Source organism: Schistocerca nitens, chromosome 6 (assembly GCF_023898315.1).
Source record: "Schistocerca nitens isolate TAMUIC-IGC-003100 chromosome 6, iqSchNite1.1, whole genome shotgun sequence".
Lineage (NCBI taxonomy): Eukaryota > Metazoa > Arthropoda > Insecta > Orthoptera > Acrididae > Schistocerca > Schistocerca nitens.
In genome coordinates, this window is record NC_064619.1 from 306,253,009 (window position 1) to 306,270,012 (window position 17,004).

Consider the following 17,004-nt stretch of genomic DNA (forward strand, 5'->3'; position numbering starts at 1 on the left):
CCCAATCAAACAATACATAATAATGTTTTAGTTACAGATCGGTAGCATCCCCTTTACAGGAGTGTGCGCATTGATCACACTACTCTACGACTCTCACTCACCAGACATCACATTTTCCCTCTCATTCAATCCATTAATACACTAACACAATAGGTCTAGAAGTCAGCTAACCTTAACACCACCACACTCACGACAACATACCATACCTTTGCTCCCTTATACTCAACCACATAACACATGAAGCTGTTTCGGAGATAGCATTCCAGTCTCCGAATTCGTCCTTTCACTCTGGCACCTCTCTCCATCGGCTTACCTCTGCATTCACTTTATGCTAAATATCAACTTAGAATCGCGACATTTCATCTAAGAACAAAAATACACAAATTAATCAACCTGCAAAAATAACTGCACACATTCTTGGTACCGTTTTGATTAGTTATACTGGTACGAGGCTTCAACAACAACAAAAAATATTATTTTTCTCAAATCGCAATTGTTATGCTAAGAATTAGATCTACACCTATATTACATCTTACGTCAGTATTCCACAACGTTCACCATCTGGGTCTCATACTCCCTTTACGTCCTTTCACATTGTGCAGTTGTCCTCATCTCTTCATTCGTATTTCGGCTCTCCGTCCGTCCATTACTCCATCATTTCCTGGTCTTCCTTCGCCATTGGCATCAATCTCTATCGCAGCATACACAGGCCTCTCTGTAACATACATCTAAGACATCTCCACATTATTCAATTCTACTCACCTTTATTTACCACTGTTTCATCACGTCGAATCTCTCTTTATTAATCCCCTTGCTTCACGTCGCTTCTCCTCATATACCACCTTTATCCACTACTATTTATCACGTCGCTTCTCTATCTACTATCTTTATTCACTCATTAATCATCACGTCGTTTCTGCTTGATCCTTATTCATACGACAAAAATACGTACATACACCACTCTGTCGATTCCTGTTCATGACTCATTTGACCAGTCTATTCCGTCATACTTCCTGACATCCCGCCTGAAAATTCTTACGTTCGATTTGACCCTGCACAACTTTACACACCACAAATAAATACACTGACTATTTACCATAAATTGACTACTTTAGATATATCCTTAACTTTTCCATAATTTGACGTTAGAAATGTGATGAAGCCCACGAGATTGTTTTCCTTTGATCGTCTCAATCAGTACAGCATTTTCATGGACAATCCGCCTCACTCTGAATGGTCCACAATACACAGTAAAAAATTTGCTAGTTTGGAATCTGTGCTTACACGAAAATTAAATGTGTGCAGAGAATATACAAGCTGGGAGAATTGGGCAGCCCAAGTGTTAGTAACTTTGGTACTAGTGGCCTCTTTCACTAACACCAGATTCCGAACAACCATACACAGCACTTCATTATAACTGTCACCACGACAATGACATACTATAGATCAGATGGCATCCAATTTAAAAACTTCGATCACAACGTTTACTTTTTACATTACGTGTTAAGTACCTGCAATAGTCAAATCACACTAATTAAACTGGACTCATTGGCATTATTACATAACATTTTAGCAACTGGATTCTTTGAAGAAACCGCTCTTTTACTTTACTGTTCGAAATAAAAAGTTGCAAATTTTACTGAGATACCAGCCTAACAGATTCCATTACTGCCGTTTTATTCTCTGATCAGAAGTATGGTATTTTCATTCCTACATATTAGTTGAGTTTGTCTGCTACATAGACAATTTTCAGTGCCAGCTGCATGTGTTTTAGAGCAAGATATTAAGGGCTGATATGTTGGATTAGTTTCTCCTATTCTTCAATCTATTACGACATGAAAGAAATACCCGGATTCCATGCTCTCCTGTCATTCAGACAGTTTCTACCCTCGACACTATCTGACCTGTCTCCGTTCACGATATCGCTCTCATTACCCAAGTGTTGAAATGACGCGGAATCGTCTAAGCCTCTGCCTGCCGTCACTATACCTCTGCGCAATTTCACTGGCAACTTCGTTATATGGATCCTAATGAACTCCGCTGGTTCGTATGTCACATCCAAGTACCTGTTTCGTCTGAACATCTCCTGATAGCACCACACTGAATCCCTTATGCCACCTTCGTTACGATTTTGCATCATCAATATGCTTAGCGTAACCTGGTCCTGCTTACTTTTCGGCCTGAATTCATTTAAATAGCTACTACAGTCTTTAAGGTCTTCCTGCATTTTCGCTCTAGCCTCGTCCCTCAAATAGTTATACACAAACTTCGTTTTGCGGAGCAGTCCCCTCGATGAAGGTAATGAATCTTGAAATTGAGACAGCCTTGGACTATACCCAGTTGAGTCTGCCACCTGTTTTATCCGACACAACCGTTCTTCTGACTCTGTGAATTCGTCTTCCTCTTTCTGCCTATTTTCGCCTTTTGAGTTTATCTCACTCTCCTTCTGCAATCTACCTGGTGGTGTGTCACCTCCGCTACTGCACGCTAATTGCAACTGTGCTAGTTCTTCACTATGTTTCCTACTTATTTCTAATTGTCCCTCTTTAAACTGTAATGGTGGTTGTATCTCCTCCTGGTCGGCATAAACCTCTCGCTGCGTACTGTCAGAACCTGTCTCGCCTCTCGTACTGATCTTTTCTGCATCTGCACTAATCGTATTCATTCTGACCACTACCTCTTTGATTCGCTCACCTGGCACCACGTCCCTACGCTCATTAGTATCACTCTCTATTGCAAATACTTGTACCTCCAAATTATTATCTTTTTCTTTCACTGCGTCACCTACTTGCTTCAACGCACCCAGATTCTTCTCTCCCTCATCTAACCGATTATTAACTGCGGGCAGACGCTCATCGGTAACAGAGTGTACCTTCCTCATTGCCTCTTTATTTCCCTTATCCAATGCCTCCATACTTTCCTCACTATCTTTACACATCGCGTCCATCATTTCCATCAACTCCCTATGTCTCTCCTTAGCCTCCCTATCTCTTTCCTTATTATCTCTATCTAATCTTTCGTTAATATCTCTATTCATTGCTTCTAATCTTTCCTTATTCTCCCTATCTCTCTCCTCATTCTTCCTATCTCTCTCCTCATTCTTCCTATCTCTCTCCTTATTATCTCTATCTAATCTTTCCTTATTCTCCCTATCTCTCTCCTCATTCTTCCTATCTCTCTCCTTATTATCTCTCACCAAACTCTGTAACAACTGTAGCATCATATCGTCATTTGCAACTTTCGACGCGCTCACCTCGTTCGCCTGTGACACCGTAGCCTCGATAAGAGTAGCTGCACTTTCACTGCATACCTGTCCTAATCTCGGCTCGCCCGCGTTGTCGGGGAAGGCCCGCGTTCGTGGACAAAGCCCGCCGCATAAAGGATCACCCAGGAGCGGTCCAGTGAACAATTCAACCCCTTCCGAGTGTTTGTCTTTCTCGCTCGTTAACACATGGTCAACAGCTACTTCCTGCTGCACTGCTACGTTCACGCCAGAATCGCTATTCTCCATGGTGACTACACTTTTAGACTGCGACCTAGTTACTACGGACATTACGCAAAAAAAATTATACCACGATCTTCCAGCCTTGTACGATATAGCAATTAAAAAAAATAAAAGATCCTCACCAATCCAGAAAGAAATTGCAAACAAAAAAAATTTTACTTCTTAGCGCTATCACAATATATTCCATCAAAAAATAAAAAAAAATCTTAACAGCAATAATCCTGGCAGGGTCGAAATTATGAGAGGCACCCACTTGCCTTTCTCATACTGTGGCATCAAGCAGTCAGGCCTGCAAGATGAGTGGTTTGCCAAGCGAGTGGATTCTTCCTTAATTTATCGAGCAACATGAATTCTCGTATCTTACTATTTAGTTACAAATTATCCTCCTGCATGAATAATACGCAACGGAAACACGCATCTGACTATCAGTGATTTATAGAACTCTGACTGCACACTACGCATTGGCAATACAACATTTACTTTTTGTCTTTGATTTACCGGCTTTTATATGAATTCGGGATATTACGACAACATACAATTTAATGAAAAAGGCCACCAATCTCTTTCTTTTCACTATTTGATTTATTCCTAAACACACAAATTCTACAACCTACAACAAAATCACATGAGAAATTCCGCCCAGTGGGCATGGCTTTACGTTAGTGAATGTCTACACTATGGTCTCGTAATCTATTTACCGCAACAGTGCACTCCCTGGATCGGATGGTGGATCTTTTATTATACCTCACACTTCGCCTCTCACAATCATCCTCACGATACTTTCCTCCAGATCGAGCGATACTGAAGGAACAGGCATACCCACAAATCTTTCGAAACTACCTTGCTACCCCCATGCAAAACACACATACCCAAATTACATGACATATACAACACAACAATATGATATACAACACAAAGAACTGTTACAACATCATCACTTTCCGCTTTCCCACTTCAATCAATATCTATCCCAGTTTCACACGACACTGCCCCACTTTGTAATTCTACTTTCCTACTGTGAACTCTGGAGATAAACGCACGTCTTCCTGTGCAATGCAAGCCAAGTGGCGTTGCTGGAAAAACGGCCGACTCACCTTGATTCTCTCTCAGAGTTTAAATTTAGCGTCACACGGAATGATATTTCTTAAATACTTCAACTTATGATACACACGCTATTTCTTAAATATTTCAGCTTATTGTACACACGCTATTAATTCTTCAATATTTCAGCTTATTGTACACACGCTAGTATCTCAACTTATAACTACACGTGGGCTCATTGTGACCGTTGGTTTACTACAATCCCCTTAAAATTACCTGCCTCACTTTGTAATTTTCCCCACAAAAGTTCCTGGGAAAGAGAAATGATTAGTTCTAACTACTCTTAAATATTCCACATCCATACCATGCCTCCACACTTTCATTACGGAGCACAACAAAAAAACAGGTCTTTACAGCAGAAGGTTCAGCGCCAGAGTGCCGAAACATGGCCGTATTCCGGTTCTCTCGCACCTCTGTCGAAGTGGGAGAAGCACCTTGCTACCTTATTGGTCAGCCACCTTTCAGACGCTCCAAAGCTCTGGTAACTTCCATCTCTTTGATCTCACCAAAGGTAGCCAAAGGATCGACTCAAAGATGATCATATATTCCCATTCACTATCTGTGGTTAGCAGACGACCATACATTCATTCATTTCACAGATCTCACCAAACTGGATGTAGGGATTTATTTTGAGGGAGTGCACATGTGATCAATTAAATAAATAAATTGTCATTCTTTCCCACACTGGTATCCAGCTTCGCTGTATTAATTGAAATTGAGTTACTTTTACACAAAAAATGTGCTGTTCTGACAAGAATTTCGTACCTATTTTCAATGTTGGGCGGTACTGTACCCTTTCAACACAATCAAAGTTTCTCTGAAAGAACACACGTATATGCATTGGACTAAGAACCGTATAATCACTGTTCACTGGCACACTCAGTAGTTCCACTGTTCCGAGGCACAATATAGGAGGGGGTGGGAGGTTCGTCTCCGCAGCTGTCAGTAGGGATTTTTTCCATCTGTTGCGCGCAATCCTGCCGTCTCTGCCCTCCCATGAAGTTTCTCTTGGTGGCCCGTGTCACGTACATCTCGATTTGTTTCCATGTTTGTGTAGTCAAATTCATGCAGTATCCTCGTTTGACACGCCAGGTTGATATTCCTGGGCAAGGATGACACTTAATGGCTCTTCTTTCTGCCACTCTTAGCTACCAGGGAACATCGAACTATGATTTACTGTTGCTTGACAGTGGGCATCCACCAGGAAATGTTGATAGGCGTCGTTGAAGTCTGCCAGTTTCTCTGGACACTATGTGTAAAAAATATCCACTCCCCTTGTGTTGTTACATTCTTGAGTTATCCTCAATTGGCTCGCCGGTTTGATATACCTGGGAAAGGATGACACTTAGTGGCTCTTCTTTGTGCCACCCTTAGCAACCAGAGAACACCGAACCATGATTTACTGTCACTTGACAATGGGCTTCCGCCAAGAAATGTTGATAGTCGTCGTTGACGTCTGCAAGTTTCTCTGGACAGTACCTGTCAAAAGGCTCCACGCCCCTTTATCCCGTCTTCTGTCGTTTCACCGTGGCCGTCTCGTCACAGTCGCGTGCATGTGGTGCGTTGCCAGCAGATGGATTTTTGCGCGGTGGACCGCTTGGCCATCTCAGGTCATCGTCTCCACCAAGGGTCGCACTGGTGCGGCCGGCCATTAGCTCCGGGTGCAAGGGAAAGTGTTTGCCCCGCAGCCCTTCTTTTGTTGGTGAGCGTGCTCCAGAAGTGGCCCAGGTGACAGTGTGTCCTGCTGGGAAACCCGCCTGTTAACACCTAGTCCTCCTCCTCGCTGCTACCGCTGTCTCATGAGTGTTTAGCCGGTTCGTTTTCACGTTCTCAACTGCATTCACAGAAATTGTTCATCATAGTTATGTGATTACAAAATCTCATACATAATACCACTTAGTGTTGTCTTTCACAATTTTTAAGAACAAAAGTGAAACTTATTCTTTTTTAAATTAAAAAAGTTAGATGAATCGACAATATAAAAATAAAAGTTAGATGACTTGACAATATAAAAAATAAAACTGTAATGACTTGACACTATAAACATAAAAATTAAATGAACTGACAATATAATATCTAAATCCATATCACTAATGTGGTTCACTTCCGTTTTAATAAATCAAATGCTACTTATTAATTCACTAAAATGAATAGGATTATGCCTTGTGCAAGTATAGGTCAGGACAGCATAGGGTTCACATGTTATTTACACACACACACGTACATGCACACCTGTTGTCTATTCTACAAACTAACTACCCATAAACATGTATTACTCAAAATTCTACTTCTATCCACTACTAGTTAATCCAACAAGCTACTTCAATGCTACTTCAACAAAGTGTTTACATAACTACAACATTGTTCTAATTCGTCCTCTTCTTGACGCTCGCCGCATATGTTTTGTCACATGATAAATATGGAGAAACTTTCCTTAAACATACACAGTAAAAAGAACAATGGTTATTTACACGCCAAAACATTTATACCAGTTGACACACCTGATAAGAGACTCGCAATTATACATTTATCATACTCATATATTCACACATAAAACAGTAAGAAAATTTCATCTAAAATTACGTTATCACAAGAATTAATCACATAGATGACTCTGAGTGGGGTATAAATATTTTCCTTATACAGGTTATATTACATTTTCTTACCCATTTTGCTCCAGTTTTGTTCCTTCTTTAAGTTACCTTTCGCTTCCAAATCAGTTATTTCGCCTGTGGTGGTTATTCTGAATTCATTTCTCATGAATGGCAAAATTGTGGTCTCCTCTGTTCTGTAAAACAGTTTCATCTTAACATATTGAACTTACAACTGACACAAACGATCCGAATCCTCCTGTAGTTTAAATTACAAATGTTTTGCTTCATCCTTATTACATTAAACCAAGCTTTCCTTCGTTCCCATAATCAAAATTATTTAATCTTCCTCTACCTTCCTGAGTACAAATCATATAGGCTGCCATGCATCCCGCACCAGCGAAAACAGTAAGCTGTAATGCTCACAGCATATGCAAAACACATAAACGTCGCTTTTCTAGGACAAGTATTAGCGCAGAATAATTTTTCAGGCTTTGGCCCAACATCAATCAAGACTACAGAAAGGATGCATATTTCTGTTCCATTCTCCATTTGCTGAAAAACTGCTCGTATTTGACTACCACAATAATATTTCAGGGCCACGTAAATTACACAAACCCCAATTCTTCTTTCACCTTGAAGGGAATCAATATACTGACGAAATCCACAGACAGCACTTTACATACTCAGCTATAAAGAACAAAAAAGACGTATATCATCAATATTAACATATCATCGCATATTGGGAAGCCAATGGTTAAACAATCGTATTATCGCATCCTGTTTTCAAGATTCTAAACTTCCTCATTCCTTTCTCAGAGTTCTCCTATTTTAAAATATTCATACAGCACGCATACTATAGTAAGAGATCCTCATTTATACTGACAGATATAGAATAGTAATAGATAGATAGTAGCACTGAAAGCAGAAAATCTGAAACAAGGCTACTAACAGCTGGGGACCTGGGTTTGCCAGACCCATAATACCCACAGATCGGATATTCCCCTGAGTTTTGCATTAATTCAACACAGATCTTGCTTCTCTCACGAGCGACTCTTTTCAATTTACACAAAAAAACCATAAACAGCATTTCACTTGTTCACAAAGAAACCTTTTACCTTCACATTTGAACCAACCTAAATCCTAATTGCACAAGGGAAAAAAAAACCGCAAACATCACTTCAATCAATCACACAGAAACATATCGTTATTTTTACCAACATATTATTCAAAATGCTTATTTCACAGATTTAAACTAATCAATTCTTTCTCCTCACCGTCCTCTCTACTCCTCACTGTCCTCTCTATATACCCTATGTACTCATTTGCCATGTCGCTCAATTGTTCCGATTGGGCGCCTTCTGCGCTGATCATTTGTCATTGCCGGTTTTGTCCATTTCCATTTGCTGGATTATGTCTAGGGTTGGCCAGCCGAATTTCAACATCATGTGGTGCTCCGCCTACAATCCTATCCCCACCGTGTTCATCGTAGTATCGATTCTGGTTGTCGTACCTGTAGCATTCACGATCCTGTCCACGTCCTCGATCATTTCCGTTGTTCCACCTATGTTCGCGACTGTTACCCCAGTTTCTATACGGCAGGTCCCGGTTATTGTTCCGTTCGCGTCGCGACGACCAGTCACGCCGTTGATTAGTACTACGGCCACGACTGCGATCGCGCTGCTGTGCCCCGTAATAACTTTGTGCCTGATTAGGCGGGCATTCTGCTGTATTATATTCCAACTCTTGGAGAAGTGTCTTAAACGTTTCCACGTCCTCTTTGCATCGTCGCGCAAGAATGACAAGGTGCAAGTGCATCGGCAATTTGGTGATGCATATCCTAATTAGTTCCGCAGGCCCGTATGGGTCATATAGAAATTGATTTGCCTGCAGCATGTGGTCCAATAGGCATGCTGGGCTGCCGAAACCAGACTGGTTAAAATTTGGCAGCATAATTATGCCATGCTTGACCCTATCTTGTGCTGCTTCCGACCAATAGGCGGACAGAAAGGTTTGTCGAAACTCCCGAGTGGAGTTGCAGTGACGCGCTGCCGACCTCATGCTAATCGCCGGTTCGCCTTCCAAAAAATGGTTCAAATGGCTCTGAGCACTATGGGACTTAACATCTGTGGTCATCAGTCCCCTAGAACTTAGAACTACTTAAACCTAACCAACCTAAGGACATCACACACATCCATGCCCGAGGCAGGATTCGAACCTGCGACCGTAGCAGTCGCGCGGTTCCGGGCTGAGCGCCTAGAACCGCATGACCACCGCGGCCGGCAGTTCGCCTTCCAAATAGCCACACATACTCGTATATTCTATCTTATGTGAACTTGCCCAGTCGGGGGGAAGACAGAATACAAATTGCTCGAGCCATGCTCGTGGATGTGTTCCTTTTTGCGAATTTCGAAATATCTCAAACTTTCTCACGGTAAGGAAATGTTTGAAATCAAATCCCCGCATTTCCTCCCGGCGAGGCCCTTGAATGTTTCTTTTTTTCTCATGTCTGCCCCTCAAAATACATTCTTCCCTGTCGTCAAAATCTCCCTCGTGGCCGGAGTCCCTCTCTGCCCTGTTCGTACGGCTATTTTTAGTGCTATTGGCGAGTTCGGAATCACACCCAATACGGCTTTTCAGATGCGCCACGCGTTCTTGTAATTCGCCTGTTACAGCTTTGTGCCGCCTGTTCACTTCGAAATGTCCCTTCTGAAATCTAAGAAGTGAACGCTCTTCTTCAGTCTCTGCGGCCGCTACCTGTGTAGTATTGTTATCGCTCTCCGTCACCTTCATCGTGCCTATGATGTCCGCTAATGCCGCAATCTTATCATGTATTTGTCTGTTGTCCTCTGCCCCAGTCTGCTTCAATTGTTCTACTTGCTGTTAGAGTGCGTGAATCGCTTGACTGTTGTCCGCTACTGTGTTGTTAACGGACGCGGGACAATGCGTTTCCACCTCCTGGACCTTCGAGAGTACCTGCTGGTGTTCTCTTTGGCATTCTTCTCTCAGCGCTTGGAAATTCCTAAGTAGCTGTTCTTCGCTCTCTTTCGATTCTGCATCGCGACTCCGCTTGCCCTGTTCTAAGGCTTGCAGACGGTCATCGATTTGTTCAAATGTACGACCTAATTCTTTCATAATATCACTTTTTATTTCACTTGCCAGATTGTTTATTCTTTGTGAGATATCATCGGACACTCTCTGCATCGACTTGTCGACTTTATTTGTCTGCTGGATTAGTTTTTCGTCTATTTGTTGGCCTAGCTCGCGGATCGATTTTTCAGATTTCTGCATCATTTGTTTGCCTAGCTCACGGATCCATTTTTCAGATTTCTCTGTCATTTGTTCGCCTAGCTCGCGGATCGATTTTTCAGATTTCTGCGTCATTTGTTCGCCTAGCTCATGGATCGATTTTTCGGATGATTCTTTTTGTTCTCGGAACGATTTTCCTGATTTCTCTGCGTTTTCTTTATTTTGATGCAATAAGGCTTTTATGAGTTCTGCCAAATCAATTTGGTTAGTTGGAGGCAAATTAATTTCTGGCTCTGCTGTGAGCCCGTTCGTTCTGTTTTGCATTTCCTCTGAAGTGTTCCCCAATGCATTTTCGGAACCGTTCGACGCGTTAATATTCGAAATCAAATTACCCCCTTGGTCCATGTTGCTTAAGTTGTTGGACCACCTACTTTTAGCTTGGTTACGAGTCTGCCTTAGTTCAATTTATACCCGGTACGCAACACACTAATCAGAATAAATGTATGCCGCAAAAATTGCGAATGTCACACGAAAGGTACCCAACTTAGTACGCACTTTTTCACACACACATCAAATTTATATCTTTGATCGGAGTCAGTGCAATTTACAAGCGAGAAAAAAAAACACATACATATAAAACACACAAATGTAGAAAACAAAACAAGACAAACAACACAACCCCACTCAATAACGCCGTGAATCTTTCTAAAGTCTGCTCAGGAACAACGCAGAAGTTGTTTGAGCACTGCAGGGGAAAAAATGAAGATTATACAACGCTCGCAATCTTACGTTTCAGAGATTCCAGAGTCTAGCGGAATCACAGAACAGAGTCGCCATGTGTAACGTTGCTGCTTTAATTTGCTATGAAAGCCCTACTGACAGACAATAAAAGCGGGTTAAAACCTGTGAGCTGTCTGGGGAAGTTAACCTTGCATTACTGTGCAACTGTTTCACCAGGTATCCAGTCTAGCTTACCAAATTCCCAACCAGACTAACATTAATTATAATCTTTTAATAGTCATACGACAACCGGTGATATATATATGTAAAAGAATTTAAATAAAGAGAAATAAATCAGTTTATATTTGGAAATTTATTTTAACATTGATCATTGAAATTTCACACTGCATTCATAAAATAACACACAAAGAACGCTGAAACATATGCAAGAGGAAATTAACCACTACCAACAGATTCAATTTTCACCCAAAGAAGTTACGTTCATAGCAAAATCCTGTACGTCATGTAATTACCACACACTGGTATACTTAATTCATACTAACTCTCTGTGAAATCTTCCCGAAAAGAATAGCTGAGGGCTACTTTGATGATTACACCACATGCTTCACATGGTCAACTTGGTTTACACAAAGAGTGTAACTCCACAATAATTTTGATAATTAAAATAAATTAGATCGAAAAGCAATTTACAAAAGAAAAACCTGGAACTGGTTACTATCGTCATACTATTAACCTGATGGGTCAAACAATTGTATAAGCACGTGCTACTGGTCTCACAAAGTACACCCCACGTGGGTTGAACATAAAGAAAAGTTGCTATATTGAAAAATATTGTCGAGACGAGACGTTATAATCTCACGCACATTCGTATTTAAGATTGATGAACTTAGAGTTACTGATCAACACGCGGTTCCACATTACTCACAAAGTAGTGACAAAGCAACTACCTGAATATATTCTGAACTTCACACTCGAATTACACTGCGTTGCAATTTAAGAGATAACATTAGATATTTTAGAGCTAAACCTGAAATAAAGGTGATTAAATTTTCAGTTAGGCTGAACTTAAGAAATCCATTGTCCTACGGACTTAGCAGACACGCGCTTAGCCAGAGATCTTACCACTTCAGACGCTTGCCGCGGACAGACTGAACTGGGCTCCTACCGAGCGTGCTTCCCAAATACAAACGGAAGTGACCAGAGAGGCAGCTCCCTATGCCAACATGACAAGGGACGGACAGGACCATACTAAGGACAGAAACCTCTTTGCTTTTACATAGCGTAGCTACCTGTTCCGACGTTGATCCTACTGTTCTCTAGCAGACAGGCTTGTCTGCTACCATCCAGCATGCAACTAGAAATACATTTGCTCATTCGTCCTCTCACACAGAAGGGAAGCGGGATGACAGTATCTTATCATATACAGTATACAAAAGAAAGCGGATGTAGATTCCGTATGAGACTGTGTGACATGAATTACATATAAACTGTGTTTTAAAGTGTAGTAGTGTGACAGATCGTTCTTGTTTATGTGTAAAAGTAACACGTTTCACTGCTCAGTCTCCTCCCAGATAGTCAGAAACACCACAGTAAATTTAGAAGAGGAATTTATGCCTAAATGACAACAGATTTAAGAAATTAACATGAAAGGAATCCAACAGAGACCTTTCAGTGTCTGGTCTGGCTACCAGGCAAACCGAACAGTCAAGAGGGGAGATTCAATGAGCAGAGGATAGTTTGATTGGTTTGTACAATATGGAAGCGTTTTTCTTTTCCTGCAAATTCAGCCGCCGCACCGAGGCTTAGTGGGAAATGGTTGAGATTCAATGGCTGCTTCGTCTTCAGGTCCTCCCCTGGTGTAGAACGTCATATCCTTCCCTAATGGGTGAGACTTGTGGTCTGCAAATTGTGGTGGACTAACAGCCAGTGGCAGTTTCCAATTGCACCAACAGTGGAACTACATATCATCGAATGTATCGTGTGTCAAGAGTGTGAACTTATTCGTTCATGCGTTAGCCGCCTGACGTTTGACAATTCCAGCATGTACCGTTGTGCCTGTAAGTCAAATTGGTTTGGCCAGAATAGCAAACGGGTGCACCTCACACTGAAATCCGCCAGGATTTCGGAGCTCTGATATTGAAGTTTCCGACGTTCTAATAATTAGAACTCTAGTCCATGTTGTTAGCAAATTTTCGTGGAGAGGTCAGAACATTACAGCTGCTGCAGCACGCCACTCCTCGCCCATAGTGTGCCGTTTTCTGCTGGTGCCTGAATCGAGGTGAAAAGGTAAAAATATTGCTTCACATGCGTAGGGTTCTTAAATGATATTCCCATATCACTGTTCTCCGTGAACCATAGTTTGTGGTGTACTTGATTGTAGTTGATTCCATTTGAACAGAATTGAGCCTCGCAGTGGATTCATGTAAACAAAGTCAGATTGTGTTATACAAGGGATTTATTCAGGGAGAATTTGTATAGTTTGCATCCAAACAAATGCTTTTCCAGCCAAGCACCATCCCTTTTCTAATTTGTGTTTGTCCTTTTTTTTTGTAAGATATATCAGCTCGTTCTAGTTGTAAAAAAAATGAATAATAACTTGTCATTATCTTTGTAGACTTAAATACGCCACTGTTCTCATTCATAATCCCTCAAATATTCACTGTCTGTATTTTTTGTGGTAATACATGGGTATAGCAGTAATTAAAGTTTTAAATTAGTTATTTTTATTATTAATTTGAGTTCTGAAAGTGACCACAGACACAGGCTACAAAAGTGCCATGTGTAAATTCTCTAATTTCATAAATAAAAAAGTTAAAAATGTATCTCACGATTTGAAAGTTATTGAGAAGTTAATACTCTTCTTTATGTAAAGACAATAACATTTAACATCATTCGGAGATACATCTGAAGCAATTGACGATTTGAAAGCTTTGGAGAATAGTAAGAAGGCTGCGAAGAAACATCAAGGAAATGATGGATATAGGATACCAGCAATGTCATTCATAATCATACACGATGGGACAAAAAGTGCTGATAGCTGCCCAAGCTACCCAGTAAAATCCTATTGTTGATATATGAATTTTTCTGTGTACAGTGAGCTGTGTTGCACATCCAAATACACTTGAGTTTGTGAGCATCTGAGGCAGGAGAACTCGTGTTCACTATAATAGTAATTAATTAAAAATATGGTAGATGATGTCTCAGATTAAATCAAGTACCTACTATGGTGTTGATATGATTATGTTGTATATTTTATGATGGATGAGGTTTTGTAATTGCACTGTAAAAAATGTACCCTTTGAAAGCAGCCAAAGTGTAAGATATAGTATGTGTGAAGAGTAAAGGTAATATGGAGAAGATGTAGCTGGCTGAAGAAAGTAATGAAACCCAGTGAAAGGTTTTGGCATTCAGAGGAAATCAAAGATAAGAGGAGTATGGTATGATGCATTTGTACTAAAAATATATGTGAATAGAGGAACAGTTATAACTAATATTTCGCTTTCAAGATTACTGAATTTCATAGTCATGTAAATATGTTATTTATCGTTCTGATTTGTATTAACATAAACTTGTTATAACTAAGTGATGTAGTGCATTCAGTATCTTGCTTTAGAGATGTATGAAAGAAGAAAATAATTCTCAGTAATATTATACTTCCATACGAGTTGTGATCAGCTTCTTATTTAGGTGAAGCAGAATTGCCTTTTGTGGTTATTTTTAATGTTCAAATGTCTTTGTTTAGTTTGCTTGTACCAAAACCAGTATTTTCAATGTGAAGATCTTTGATGATCAGTGACACTACATTATGAAATCAGTAGTGTATTCATCGTCCATTTCACGCAGTGAAGGTAGTATGGAGTAAAGTATGTAGCTACATGTACTGAGGTTGGTGGTAGTTAACGTGGTAAGTCTTTATGTGGTGAAATACACTTCATGATCAAATATGGTAGCAGAAAACCTGACCAGTTTTGTAAACAAACAAAATCAAGCTAAATGATATCAGTGAACTACAAGAGCACTTCACATATCAAGCGCCATATGTGTAAAAACGTGTATTAAAATAGTAGTAATCTACACTGAAGTATATCAGATGCTTGAAATGTGTCATGTACTATAAAGTGTATATTGCCAATTCTACATAGGTAAGTTATAATGAAAGGAAACAGATGTTAAACTGTAGCTAGTATAGTGACATAGTGAGCCAGTAATCTCAGTTCTCTGTAGAGGACAGTCTCTTTAAGATGGGTAATATTATTTTCTATCAACTTATTCTTATTCTGGTCTTGGTATTTTTCATGACGAGACGTGAGAGGGAGGATGCCCATAAGTCAGCCAGTCTTGAGGACACATGTGAGGATTATATGAATGTGTGGTGCCTGTTCTTTTGGACATGTATGAAAGAACAGACACCTCACATTCATGTAATTTGTATGGTCTAATTTGATTGGTCATTGGGCAATGGATCCACCTTCTTCATTGCAGATGCACAGATAGTTCCAACCTGCTGTGAGAATGTCAGAGAATGAACATAGAAGAATTAGACAGAGACTGCAGATAGATGGCACTAGGTGAGAATGTGGATCGGTCGTGAGGCATGCTGAGATAGTCCGCACACTACCAGTAGTGCTGTGTCCTGGATGGTGCATGTGGTTAATGAACCTGCCTTGTAAGCAGGAGATCCCAGGTTCGAGTCCCCAACCAGTACACATTTTCACTTGTTGCCTCTGATTCCGCTTGATGTCCCAATACAGGTGACAGCAGTGGTCCCGTCCATCTCCCTTCCTATTTTCCCCTCTAACTTTCAATTTACAAACATGTGAGGATGATACCAAAATTCTGAATTGATGACTGATCCAACCCAGATGATGGACAATTATGGTGGACGAGCACCTGATAAAAACAAGGCCAACCAAACTGCAGCTGACTCAGGAGTAAATTGCTACAGTAGTGCTACATCGCAAAGGGAGATATCAAACACAACTGAAATGATCGCTATAAGTCTGTCTGTGAACAATGTTGACAAGATTACTGTTACCATTCTACAGTCCATCATCATGTCATCCACCCAGTCATGTGTAAAAAGTTGTCACCTCAATCAGAGATACAACGTATTTAAGCAATTTTCCTCAAGTCCATCTATGTGTGTATTTACAATGAAAACAATGGCGCGAACTGTGATAAAAACGTAGAGCTTCATCACCTCTCACTACATAACAAAAGGATGAATAATAATTTAATTTCTTATAAGGTTTCATCAGTTCACTATGGGTCATGTCAACAAGAACAGTGTGTCCAGCTTGACAGTCTTACTTCGTTAACTTAAAGCGAATATTAAAACATTTACTGATTAAATAAAAACACAGTATATGTTATAGAGTTATGTCGATGTCAGCTTAAGTAACCAAACTTAGTCGGATGTGCTTCTGTTCAGTATCAGTCAAAACTAAACTAAACTCCATCCGAACAGTCTCTGAAGTCCCTAACGGTACTGACCGACCGCTGTGTCATCCTCAGCCTAAAGGCGTTACTGGATGCGGATATGGGGGGGGGGGGGGGGTGGCACGTGGTCATCAGCACACCGCTCTCCCAGCCGTTGTCAGTTTTTGTGACCGGAGCCGCTACTTCTGAGTCAAGTACCTCCTCAATTGGCCTCACGAGGGCTGAATGCACCCTGCGTGCCAACAGCGTTTGGCAGACTGGACGGTGACCCAGCCAAGTGCTAGCGAAGTCCGGCAGTGCTTAACTTCGGTCAGTTAAATGTGTTTCTCCATTAGTCAGATATGTATAAGTAGTAATGTTAATTAGTTGCACTTGAAG